Consider the following 14,341-nt stretch of genomic DNA (forward strand, 5'->3'; position numbering starts at 1 on the left):
GAAACAGGCCCTTTGGCCCACCAAGTCCATGCCAACCAGCGATCCCCGCACACTAACACTATCCTACACACTAGTGACAATTTACAATTAAATAAAGCCGATTAACCTGCAAACCTGTACATCCTGGGAGTGTGGGAGGAAACCGGAGATCATGGAGAAAACCCATGCAGGTCACAGGGAGAATGTATAAACTCCATGCAGACAGCATCTGTAGTCAGACTCAAACCCTGGTCTCTGGAGCTGTGAGGCAGCAACTCTGCCACTACGCCACCGTGCTGACCAAGTTTATTGTTTTGGACATAATGTGCTTTCTTAGCCATAGCTTCGATGTGGAGGGTCCAGGACAAATTGCTGGTGATATTTATTCCTAGGAACTTGAAGCTTTTGGAATCATCTACTGGAATCACCCAGAAATCTACACTTTTCAATACTTAAAATAAAAGTATAATGGGGATTCATTTCATCGCTCTTGATGGTGAAATAAGTGAAATCAACAGGATGTAATCTGATAAGAACAGGAATGCTCAAAGCTGCAGCTTACCTTGCTGTGAAAAAACCTGAAATTATTACTAAGCTGGAAGGAAAAGAAGCATGTGAAACATAATGATGAATATCAGTGCAGAGTTCTTAAAATGTGGTGCATCACATGAAGCCGACTTTAAATGCTTGACGTTAAGACAGAGTAATATCTTTTCTGGAACCCATGAAGGTCCAAGGAGAGCATTTTATATCCTGACATATTTGATGTATTGGTGCTTTTGCCAATACTCCCTGTCACACTTGTAGTTGCACAATGATGGTTCAGTGCCAAAAAGCTTCCCCCAAATGGATTTGCAGCAACATGACAGAAGGATATTTTTAAAACCCCTTGATTCTTTCATTTGAGACTGACATTAATGATACTTGTAGCATGGAAGAGGCTGTAGATATATTTACAGTAGATGAAGAAGGGTCTTGACCTGAAACATCACCATTTTGTTTTCTCCAGAGATGCTGTCTGACCTGCTGAGTTACTCCAGTTGTTTATGTCTATCTTTGGTTTAAACCAGTCCCTTTCTACACAATACATTTAGTTAGATGACTCCAAGGGGCAAGGATTTTCATTGAAATTGTAGATAGTTGTACTTTATTTCTATGATCATTGTAATCCCCAAAAGTGCTAAATTATAAATTGTTGTGCACCTACTGCCTATCAACCCGACAGAAACCTACTGCAAAACTGCAGCTGGCTACCCGATGTCAACTCAAGGTCCAAGAGGACCCCACAGTAGTTTTTATTTTTCTCGTGTCCAACTGCAGGAAGAAATGTAAAGGGTCTCCTCTTATGCATTGCACCCCCCCCCCCAACCCATGTTCTGCAGTCATGGTGTCATTATATGAGTTGCTACGAAGCAGGAACAGATGTAGTAATGCAGGGGACTTGCTCTTGCCACATCAGTGACTTGTTTTACTTAAGCAATATTCAGCTTTCTATTCTTTCAACCAAAGTTGATTATCGAGGACATAATTCAGATGTGGGAGGAAACCGGAGCACCCGGAGAAAATCCATGCGGTCACAGGAAGAATTCACAAACTCCGCACAGACAGCACCCGTAGTCAGGATCGAACCCGGGTCTCTGGCACTGTAGGGCAGCAACACTTCCAGTGCGCCGCTGTGCCGCCTCTTGAAAAGGTAATTTTATTGATATACCATGATGAACTCTTGATATTTTGTAATGCACATGCATTTTATTCGGCTGTATATCTGACAAATGAGATATTATGGTCCATAAATTATTTTTGAGTAAATTGTTAAAAAAACATTTGCAAGAGTAACATTTCAGAAGATGCAAGTTATATTTTTTGGTGTTTCTAACATCTGTTAAATTTGGCATTCATTCCTCACTTCCTTGAAAGTTTTGTTACATGCCAACCAACAAAACAACAACCTACTCTTATGCGTGTGGGTGGAATTGGCAAGGACCCTGTTTCGAAGACCTTTTAATTGAATATCTTGCCTGTAGACGAGGGAAAAGCTGCTCCGAGCACCTGCAGTAACAGATCTTGTTACCAAAAGAAATGTGGATTTAAATATCAGCCTGCAGTTGAAAGCGATTTCTTGTAATCTAAGTAAGTCAGAATTTTGACAGTTTTTAAACAGTTGTGCACACACCCGCATAATTACAGGAAATGTTAGGGGTTGTGTAGCTTGAAAGCAGATCCAGTGAGTTACCGTATTCAAGACCAGAATTACAAAAGAGGAATATTTTTTACTTTTTCATGGTAATTTGACCTGCATTGGACAGAACATTCTGGAACAATTTCAATATGCCAGTACACTTGTGGAGAATTTTTTCACATAAATATACTTTGACAGCAGCATTCAGCCCTAAAATGCATGAATAGCTGTGTGTAATAATTGCTTGAGCACAAGGAATGCTCCTGATAGTATTAATGGGATTACCAGATAAAAAGAAATCAGATATTTTTTAATCTGCTTTTTCAAAGTAAAGCAACATGTCTTGTAAATCGTGTTAATTTTGCAGTGTATTGCTGAAGGGATATTGGACCAGGTCGGGTGGGGAAATACCAGCATTTCTGGACCTAATGGTTAGATTTCTCTGCCTAGGTCACCACAAAACTCTGGTTTTGCCCGATTCCATAAGATGTTCGATGTCGGAGCACAACGGTGGTGATTTTCAAGGGGAGTTTGCTTGCTGAACCTGCATCTGGTCTAACCTAATGCAGGAACAACAAATCCATTCATTTGAAAGGAGAGGAAAAGCTAAAAGGGAGCAATAGATAATTTATATGTTTTAAAGTAATTGAATTATTTCAATGTTTTTCAGCTGTTTAGAAATGATGTGAAATGTTTTCATTTTTGACAACCATGTGTTGTTCACCAGAGTTTTGGGCTGTTTCATGGGTAGGGCTAGTACTGTTTATGCCATCCCTCCCCTTACCACACACCCTACATGACATGTTATACCATGCATGGCTCTGCCCTGCTGCTTGCTGGGCCTTGTCTTTGAAGACAGGGTCAGCTGGACTTGGGAGTGAATGTGGGTTGACATCAGGTGGTCCAAAGAAACATGTTTGTGCTTGCCATGAGGTTCTTGGGCCTCATAAATTTTTTAAAAAAACAATTGATATGATGTCAGTTAAAAGTTTGAATTAAATTGAGGCTTATTATGAAATTAAAGATATATTAGGATGGAAAACTGGCTACTGATAGAAATGAAGAACATGAATTTTCAGGTTACAAATATTGTATTAAACAAGGATCACTGTTGAGTCATCACTAAAGTCATGAACTATCGTGTGAATAAAATGCAACATAAAATAAATATAAATTTACTGACAACACAAAGCTGTTTCAGAAAGTAAGCTGTGATGCAAAGTGCTGGAAAGGGATAGAGACTGAGAAGAATTAAAGGAGGAAGAATGATTTACGAGAGTATATGGCGGGTAGAGCCAAACCTTGCAGCTCCAGAGATCTGAGTTCAATACTGACTTCAGGTGCTGTCTGCATGGAATTTACACATTCTATTTGTGACCACTTAAGTTACCTCGAGGTATCTGGTTTCTTTCCACATCCCATAGATGTGCCGGTTGATAAGTTGATTTGCCACTAAATTGTCCCGAACATAAGTGATTAATAGACTCTAGAGGGAGTTCATAAGTTCATATGTTCTAGGAGAAGAGTAAGGCCATTCAGCCCATTAAGGCTACTCCACCATTCAATCATGGCTGATCTATCTTTCTCTCTCAACCCCATTCTCCTACCTTCACCCCATAACTCTTAACACCCATACTAATCAAGAATCGGTCAATCTTCACCTTAAAAATATCCATTGACTTGGCCTCCACAGCCGTCTGTGGCAATGAATTCCACAGATTCGCCACCCTCTGACTAAAGAGTTGATGAGGAGGTTTGGAGAATAAAAATGGGATTACCATAGGATTAGTGATGGGTGGCTGATAATAAGTATGGACTCAGTCATCCAATGGGCTGATGTTGGTGTGTAAGAGGGAACCTCAAATGTTGGTTTACATCGAAGAATGAATGAATGAATAAGTTTATTGGCCAAGTATGCATATACAAGGAATGTGCCTTGGTGCTCCACTCACAAATGACAACACAAACATACAGTTAACAATTAAGAATAAAGCATAACCACATCAAAACAATAAGGATACAACATTACGGTCTAAACATGTGGGTGAAAATAAACCAGAACAAAAAAGAGACTACAGACTTTGGTTATTGAGTAGAACTTTCACTCGTGGAAAAAAAGCTGTTTTTATGTCTGGCTGTGGCTGCTTTGACAGTCCGGAGTCGCCTTCCAGAGAGAAGTGCTTTGAAGAGTTTGTGGCAGGGTGAGAGGGGTCAGAGATGATCTTGCCCGCTCGCTTCCTGGCCCTTGCAGTGTACAGTTCGTCAATGGGGGGAAGGTTGTGGCCAACAACCTTCTCAGCTGTGCGAACAATCCGTTGCAGCCTCCGGATGTCGTGCTTGGTGGCTGAGCCAAACCAGACCATGATGGAGAAGGTGAGGACGGACTCAATGATAGCAGTATAGAATTGGACCATCATTGCCTGTGGCAGATTGTGTTTCTTCAGTTGCCGCAGGAAGTACATCCTCTGTTGGGCCTTTTTGACTGTGGAGTCGATGGTGGCCCCCCATTTAAGGTCCCTGGAGATGATGGTTCCAAGGAACTTAAATGACTCCACAGATGTGACTGTGGTGTTGTTGATGGTGAGTGGGGGGAGGGGAGGGGGATCTCTTCGAAAGTCTACAATTAGTTCCACTGTCTTGAGAGCATTGAGCTCCAGGTTTTTGCGATGACACCAGGACGCCAGCTGTGTCACTTCCCCTCTGTAAGCAGATTCCTCCCCATCCTGGATCAGTCCAATCAGGGTAGTGTCATCCGCAAACTTGAGGAGCTTGACAGAGGAGTCTGTGGAGGTGCAGTCGTTGGTGTAGAGAGAGTAAAGGAGAGGGGAGAGTATGCAGCCTTGCAGAGCTCCTATGCTGAGGGTCTGTGGGTCTGAGATGTGCTTTCCCAGCCTCACATGCTGCTTGTCCGTCAGGAAGTTGATGATCCACTGACAGAGGGGTTCAGGCACAGTCAGCTGGGAGAGTTTGTAATGTAATAGCTCTGGCACAATGGTGTTAAAAGCAGAGCTAAAGTCCACAAACAGAATCCTGGCATAGGTCCCCTTGTGGTCTAGGTGCTGGAGGATGAAGTGCAGGCCGAGATTGACTACGTCATCCACCGATCTATTGGCCCTATATGCAAACTGCAGGGGGTCCAGCAGGGGGTTTGAGATGTTTTTCAGCTGGGCCAGCACGTCTTTCAAAGGTCCTCATGACTACAGAGGTCAGTGCGACAGGCCTGTAGTCATTAAGACCAGTGATCCTTGTCTTTTTGGGTACAGGGATAATACTGGAGACCTTGAAGCAGGCAGGGACAGTGCAGGTTTGCAGGGACTGGTTGAGAATGTCTGTGTAGATCGTTGCCAGTTGTTCGGCACAGAGCTTGAGGGTAGAGGGGGAAACATTGTCCGGTCCTGGAGGTTTCCGGCTTTTCTGTTTTCTGAATAGCCTCTCCACCTCCACAATTTCTATTGTTAAACTGGAGTCATTCTGTGAGGATGTGCAAATTGGTGATTGCAGATTGGTGGGGGAAGGGCCAGTCTTTGCAAACTCCAGCCAGTCCCTGAGTAGGTGTGAATTGCTGTTTGGGGAGGAGTGGGTGGGGACGGATCCAGTCTTTGCAAACTGGAGTCAGTCTTTGAGTATGTGAAGGACTCCTTCCTTCTCTCATTCCTTCTCTCCAGAGATGCTGCCTGTCCTGCTGAGTAACTCCAGGATTTTGTGTCTATCTTCGGGCTGAACTTGCTGCATCACTTTGTGATTTCATGAAATACATAGAATATAATGGGGGATAAACACATTATCTACTTATGTGGGAAATGTTAAAAGAAAACAAATAATGATTAGGGGTGGCTGGAGTCCTTGTACAGAAGACAATTCTTTAAGCAACAAGGAAATATGACCATTAAGCAGGTTGACCATCATCAGTAAAAGGATTGAAGAATAAGAGTAAAGATCTCGTGAAACCACAATGGGAGCATTATATATCCAAGGAAGGATATTTTTCTATTGGAGAAAATACAAAAAAGATTTATGAGAGTATATTCTTGGAGTATTGTTCTCTGAGTCCCAGTAGAATAAGTGCAGATGATATTGACTGGAATTCAGAGCAATGAGAAGTGATCATGTCGACTAGTGGACTCAATCTTAAGAGAAAAAAATGCATTACGAAATTCTTCACTCAAAATTTTGTGAATCTTTGGAATTTACTGACCCAGGGGATGCTTAGTTGCCGAATATACTAATGACAGAGATTGATAGAGTAGTTTTTGATAATATGAGAACTATGGGATAATGTGGGAAGGTGAAATTGTTACAAATGATTTTATTGATCGACTCCTTCCCCATTTCCTTAAATGGTATCATTGTGAAATATATTTTGTGAAATATATTTTGAACAAATTGCTGAACAGGGAATTGGTGGACACACGTTTGTGAAATACAATCGATGTGTCACATTAACTACCAAGGTCTAAGAAGCAAACAAAGGCCACCTGGGACAGATGGTTCTAGAATCTATCCAAAAACCACACCTCGGGTTTTGTTGCCAAGTTCAAGCTCACGGGCAGCTTTTAGATGAAATGTGAAGGAAATATTGTCATGGCCAAGAAAAAGAGAAGCAAAACAAAGAACCAATTGATTTTAAAAATAACTTTTATGGGAAGTGGAAAAATATTTCGATTGTAAACATCATGAAAGTTAAATGCTGGAAAGATAAATGATGTGTTCCCTGTATAACTGGTGACCTTAAAGCTTCTGTAAAAATCCACAAAAACACTTGAATACTGTAATATTACTTCTGAATGCTCAAGTACTACTTTAAAATTTCCTCTTGAGAAATGAATGAAATATCAAAGCTGAATATATGGAACGTTAAGTGTGACTTCAGAGTGAGATGCTACCTCTAACAAAATCTATTGTGGAATATACAGATTTACTCACAAGAGACACAAGGAGCTCAGCGAAATGTGAGTAGTATATTCAAGGGCTCTTTACAGGTTATCTATGGAACTTACTGTAAACGATTGTGGCACTCCATATCAGTTAGTCACATGATGCAATCTTCAAAGGGCAGACAGACTTAAAATAACTTTAATTGTTCACAACTAATATTACATTTACGTATAAAAGTTAAAATTTGAATGCTCCATTTTAATTGTTACTAGACCAAGTGGACCCATTGGGCCCAAACCTCCTGCATTGGTGCAGCACCCTCTCCCCCCCTCCCACCCTCCCCCATCCTCTGCCTCCCCTCCCCCCACCTCCCTCCTTCCCCCTCCCTTCCCCCTCCCTCCCTCCTTCTCCCTCCACCCCCCCTCTCCCCCCCCTCTCCTCCCCCTCCCCCTTTCTCCTCCCCATTCCCCTCCCCATCACTCCCTCCCTCCACCCCCATCCCTCCCTCCCCCCTCCCTCCACCCCCATCCCTCCCTCCCTCCCTAGGAGATAGATTTAAACTTTAAAATGTGAATAACTTTAAAAATATAACACCGATTTCAATGAAACTTCTTCCATTAGCACCAAAGGGACGACGGTGAGTAAGGTGGGCCTAAAATTGTCGTGCTATCGTGTACCGTTTTGGCTGTAGTTCAGGAACAAACAAACAAACAAATGAGAGTTTTAGTATATAGATATTGCAGTCACACTATATACGTTCTGTATATATTAATTAATTTCTTACTTAAATTCGTATTTTGGGTGAATCATAAATGGAGCACTTCCATTTGATAACTCTCAGGATGAAATGAAATGGGAACTTGTTCCCAGGGTGTGGTTTTTCGTAGATGTGCACAAGTGACTTCACAAGTGACTTCACAAGACTGTTTACCCCTGTTTATCCAAAATTAAAATGGATGTAGATTCAGTGTCACGGGATCATGAGTCATTCCCCAAATTTGTTTCACCTTTTACTTTTATATCCATTTGACCCGAAAAAGAACTAATAGTGTATTGTAAGTGTCACTGGTGCATTGATTGGAGAAAGAAAACATCAGAATGATCTGGCTCCATATTTTTACGCGATCTTCAATGTGATGAACTATAGGATTCCCCACATATAGTGCAATCCACTTTTTAATACATCGGCTACATTTGTGGGCGGCACAGTGGTATGACTTGTAGAGCTGCTGCCTTGCAGCTTCAATGATATGGTACAATTTTAAAAAGATGAGATTAAATTGGGTGCATGGTGATGGCCTCAATGATTCAGTGGGCCAAGTGCATAAGGTTTTACTTGATGGGAAAATTAAATGAACTTTTAATGTAGATTAGTAATTGAAAAATCAGGAGCATGTGAAAATATAAGACCCGCTGATTTTCCCACCCAAATTAGTAATTCACAAATCAAGTAACCACTGTGCTGTAATACACAAACTGCTGGAGTAACTCAGCAGGTCAAGCGGCGTCTTTGGAGGGAACGGATAATCAATGTTTCGGGTCGGGATCCTTCTTCGGAGTCTGAATCCATTTCTTCTGCAAATACTGCCTGACCTGCTGAGTTTCTCCAGCACTTTGTGTTGTACGTAAGATACCAGCATCTTTAGTTTCTAGTATCTACAAGCAATGAGCGGTGCTGGGAGGAATGGCTTACTAAATGTGCATTTATATAACCGTAATATCCTTTATTTGTGTACTGGAGGAATCGATGAAGCCTTTGCACACTGGCGGAAGTGTCACTTTGACCATACTCACCTTTGTAGATATGATGGATTAGTTTCCTTTGTCACTCTAACACTCTGAAGTCAGCAACTATGTGACATTTCTCTGATCTCAACAAACATAAGAAGAGAGAAAAACAGTTTCTCAAGCCTGCCCTGCCATTCAAATATGGTCAAGACTAATCTAGGCTCTCAGGATATACCTGTGGCAAGAGGTTTTTTTCTCTTTCCCAGTTTCTCATTGTCCAGTACTTTCAATACCTTCATTTGTTGCAGACTAAGTGGATATTTGAACCTTTAAAATATCACTCACACGGACTGTTGTGCTGACTGTGTGAAGTTCCTGTGGCCGCGGTGGGGGTACAGTTTAGAATAACCAGTGGTCCTCAAGGTATTTCTACAACTGTGTAATAGGATTTTTGCTTTTGACATATATCCATCTGGAACAGCTTTGTTGCAGAAAGCCACTGCGGTTTAAAGAGATTTCTTTGCTGAAATGTGTCAAAACCATAACTCTGAATAAATGCCTTTGATGTGGGCCCAGATCCCACTAGAGCCAAGGTTGCTGCTTTTACTTCTTGCCTGTATGTTTTTCCAGGGTCTTGAAGTTTGTTCGCTTGTAAAATTTGTAATCATTCACTTGTTAAATTGAATGATAATGCTCCAATTGTGGGCAGTGCAGGCCATCTGCTCAAATTAAATTCTGTGTTCCTAGTCTCTCCCAGGAATGGCCCAACCCAAATACTTTGGAATCTAATTACTTAATCAACTGATTATTGCTGACAGACAAAGATTTTTTCTTTAAACTGCTATAAATATTTAATCACTGCAAAAAAATTATTTTCTCTGTTATATTATCAATAATCTTATATTGTGTTGAGTACATTAACAGACACGATGATGGCAATGGTGGAAATCATTTTCAAATGGTTAAAAGCTTGTTCTAATCTAGCTAGAATGGCACTGGGCCAATTGCACTTGAAGCTTGTGGGTCAAGTATTGTATAATTATTTTCAAACCTAAGTGAAATTTTTGCTGGTGCAGCGTCATGAAAATTAAGCTGGGGACAATCAAAAATGTGTGTCAATGGATGACACACCTTGTAAAAACCTTTAAAAAATTGAAGCAGCCTAGCAATCACAAAGTCATTTGGTCATAAATGATAGGAGCAGAATTAGACCATTCGGCCCATCAAGTCTACTCCACCATTCAATCATGGCTGATCTATCTCTCCCTCCTAACCCCATTTTATTGCCTTTTCCCCATAACTCCTGACACCCAGTACACAATCCTTTTGGGTTATGTGTTCTGGCAGTAAATTAACGTAAAGAGAAAACAAAACCAGTGGGTCTACATGCGCATGGTATGTCCAGTCCTCTTGAGTGCAGCTAGCTGTCAGGGACATATGATTATGGAATCATATCACTGTAAAAGATCACAGGCCTGCTCACGATTTGGGGAAATGGACAGATGATTCAAGTGAGACAATCCTGGGAGAGCTTTCTTTCATGATCTGTGGTAATTGATGTGATTTTTTCTCTTCCTTATGAATTCTTGTTGCTGTAGATAGCCCTCATTATGTAGAGTCAAAGCTGTGCTATAGAGCCCATTCTCTGAATGATGCAGATATTAGAAGCATTACATGAGTACACCATTCCATGCAGCGTAGGTTTACTAGGTTAATTCCCGGAATGACGGGACTGTCCTATGTTGAAAGACTGGAGCGACTAGGTTTGTATACACTGGAATTTAGAAGGATGAGAGGGGATCTTATCGAAACGTGTAAGATTATTAAGGGGTTGGACATGTTAGAGGCAGAAAACATGTTCCCAATGTTGGGGAAGTCCAGAACCAGGGGCCACAGTTTAAAAATAAGGGGTAGGCCATTTAGAACAGAGATGAGGAAAAACTTTTTTAGTCAGAGAGTTGTGAATCTGTGGAATTCTCTGCCTCAGAGGGCAGTGGAGGCCAATTCTCTGAATACATTCAAGAGAGAGCTAGATAGAGCTCTTAAGGATAGCGGAGTCAGGGGGTATGGGGAGAAAGCAGGAACGGGGTACTGATTGAGAATGATCAGCCATGATCACATTGAATGGCGGTGCTGGCTCGAAGGGCCGAATGGACTACTCCTGCACCTATTGTCTATTGTCTATTGTCCTCCATTATATTTCTGCTGGTGGCATGCAGTTTTTCCATTGTATGCCACTCTTCTTCTGCATCTCAAATGCATGAATGTGTTTTCTCTTGCTTCTGATTCACCAAAATCCATTTAGATAATCTGGATGGAGAAAAGCCATGGTGGAGAGATGAATCCGAAATATTACCAGGACTCCATGCATAAACCTTCAGTACACTTTGCCTCTGGTTGCAGAAGAGTTGGGACATGAATGAGAAGTGTACCATGTCTTTAAGGACAATGCCAGCTGGTGACAGATGGGAGTACACAGTTCAATTTAAATGCACCTTTTCTCTCCAATCAATTTAATGCCAGACCCAACAGCCCAAAATGATTTGTCACACACTTGAACCTTTTGAATAGGGGATAAACCTGCAGTGTCGGGGAAATGGTCCCATTCCTCATTGCTCTATTTCTGGGAAATACAATACATGTTTTCATCCCAGCAGGGAGATCCTTGGTGCACAATGAACTGTAGAGATATCATTAATGTTACATTCAATAGCTTGGAACAATCTGGTGGCAAAAAATTGAAGAGCAGTCATGATCGAAGCCCGAATGATCGGTACTCTATGCTCGGGCTTAAGACTCCAATAATGGTCGAAACACATCGTAAGCATCAGACTGTAATGAAAGCTCATTTAACAGTTTTTGAATTCATCTCCACTACCCTGCCTAACACTATGGCAGAAGGCTTGTTTGTGTGAATGAATAGATTTTCTTCCATACTTTTCATTGAAGTTATTGAGGTAGAACACTAGCAGCTGCAAAGCTTGTTAGATGTAATTTTTTTATGAGTCTAATGTCATTTACCTTGCTGAAATTATTACATTCACAAAATTATAAATTAAAAAACTAATTTACAGATACTTACTTAAGTTGAGGTTGCCATTTTAAGTTGCCTTAATCGTGGGGGTGTTGATCATATAATATTTGCAACATGCAAGCACATTTCTTTAATAAAGGTTGGTTACCAAGTTTATTTTTAAGCTTCCACCCACCAGTTTAGTTATCCTGCTTGAACAATATTTATCTACTAAAACTACCCCATTACAGCTCTTGGATAATGCCAGTTTTCAAATTTCATTTTCCTCCCGAGCATCATTCCAAATATTTTTCATTGCATAAAATGCTCCCTGACCTTTGTGCTGAACTCACCATTATCACATGTGTTTCTTAAAAGGAGGAGAGATTTGGATGCTGAAATTTTCAAAGAATCTGCAGTATCAGCAGACAGCAGCCACAGTTTCTCTGACATATTAGATAAGGATTGGGTCTTCCTGCACATTAACAAAATGTTGTTTCGTGGGGGTGGGAGTGTGATGTTTGGCACTTGGGACCCAGCCGGGATCCAGACGTGTTTGGTGGGGACTGGGTGGAAGCCCAGTGCTGATGCTGCCCTGTATCCTTCCAGCAGCTTGTGTGAGGCCAAATTCATCGCCTTGTGTTGGAAGAGCAGCCAGGGCACAGTCACCTGCATGATCTGCACCAGGAAAAGCTTGGGTTCAGACTCTGGCAACTCCTGAACATATAGACTGGTGCAGGTCAGGCATTTGGAATAATGAATAGTTAAATAGCATTATTAATGTTAACCATTAAACTGCTGGCCCAGGGCGGCACGGTGGTGCAGCGGTAGAGTTGCTGCTTTACTGCACCAGAGACCCGGGTTCGATCCTGACTGCAGGTGCTGTCTGTTTGGATTTTGTACGTTCTCCCTGAGACCTGCATCGCTTTTCCGGGATTTCTGGTTTCCTCCCACATTCCAAAGCCATACCGATTTGTAGGCTAATTGACTTGGTAAAATTGTAAATTGTCCCTAGTGTGGAGGATAGTGCTAGTGTGCGGGGATCGCTATTCGGCATGGACCCGGTGGGCTGATGGGCCCCGTTTCCATGCCGTATCTCTAAACTACTGGATTGTTGTAAAACCCCTTCAGAGTTATTAACATCCTCCATTGGATGTAATGTCATCTTCAGTGCTTTTTTTTGTTGCAGACAATAAGGTACCGGTGGGCACCTTTAATAAACACACATGTCACCTGGCCAGAAAACAAAATAAAGATGAACTTTTTAGAGGTACTGGTACAGTGAATGGCACAGACCTTCACGAGAAAAAGCACTTATTTGATCTGGTCATTATTTGACTCCAAGCACATTATTGTGGATGACTCTTAACTCTTTCCTCAGCGCAGTGGCAATTAAAATGGGCAATAATTGTCAACATTGCCAATGATGTCCATATGCCATGAACAGAGTCATGAAGCACATTTAGCTTTAGGTTTATTATCATCACCTAGTACTGAGGTACAGTGAAAAGCTTTGTTTCGCATGCTTTCCAATCAGATCAGTTCACACTAATACAATCAAGCCAAACTCAAGTGCACCAGCCAGAGCAAAGGGGAAGGTACAGAATGCAGAATATAGTCTGTGGAACATTGTCAGCAGAGCACCAGGGATAGTTATCAGATAGTTACCAGGAAAATTTGTGATGCTTGATCATCCTAATGACAATATTATTTTGTAGTAACAGGGAAAAACGAAATTACATTTTCGCAGGAGTTGGCTGCGCCTAACGGCTGCGGCTCTCTGGCAGTCTGTTTTCTTTTTTTTGTTTGTGTCGTTGTTGGGATGGTTTTTGTTTCTGTTTTTGGCTGTGTATGTGTGGGTGTGGGGTGTGGGGGGGTGGGGTGGGTGTGGGGGGGTGGGGTGGGGTGGGGGGAAACCTTTCTTTTATTAGGTCTCTTCCCCGGGGCGCAGCTCGCCCGGCGCGGCTGTGGGACTTAACATCGCTGGCGCGGCTCGGCCGCGGGACGTTTCAGTGCCCGGTGCGGCTCGGCCGCGGGATGTTTCAGTGCCCGGTGCGGCTTGGCCGCTGGACTTAACATCGCCCGGTGCGGCCGTGGGACGTTTCAGTGCCCGGTGCGGCTCGGCCGCGGGACGTTTCAGTGCCCGGCGCGGCTCGGCCGCTGGACTTAACATCGCCAGCACGGCTCGGCCGCGGGACGTTTCAGTGCCCGGTGCGGCTCGGCCGCGGGACGTTTCAGTGCCCGGTGCTGCTCGGCCGCGGGACGTTTCAGTGCCCGGTGCTGCTCGGCCGCGGGACGTTTCAGTGCCCGGTGCGGCTCGGCTGCGGGACGTTTCAGTGCCCGGCGCGGCTTGGCCGCTGGACTTAACATCGCCAGCGCGGCTCGGCCGCGGGACATTTCAGTGCCCGGTGCGACTCGGCCGCTGGACTTAACATCGCCCGGTGCGGCCGCAGGACGTTTCGGTGCCCGGGGCGGCTCGGCCGGGGGGCCTTCCATCCTCTTGCGGGGGCTGTGCGTGTCGGTTGAAGGGAGGAAAAAATTTACTACAAAATACCTTTAAGTACTAG

The sequence above is a fragment of the Rhinoraja longicauda genome, chromosome 9 (assembly GCF_053455715.1).
Source record: "Rhinoraja longicauda isolate Sanriku21f chromosome 9, sRhiLon1.1, whole genome shotgun sequence".
Lineage (NCBI taxonomy): Eukaryota > Metazoa > Chordata > Chondrichthyes > Rajiformes > Arhynchobatidae > Rhinoraja > Rhinoraja longicauda.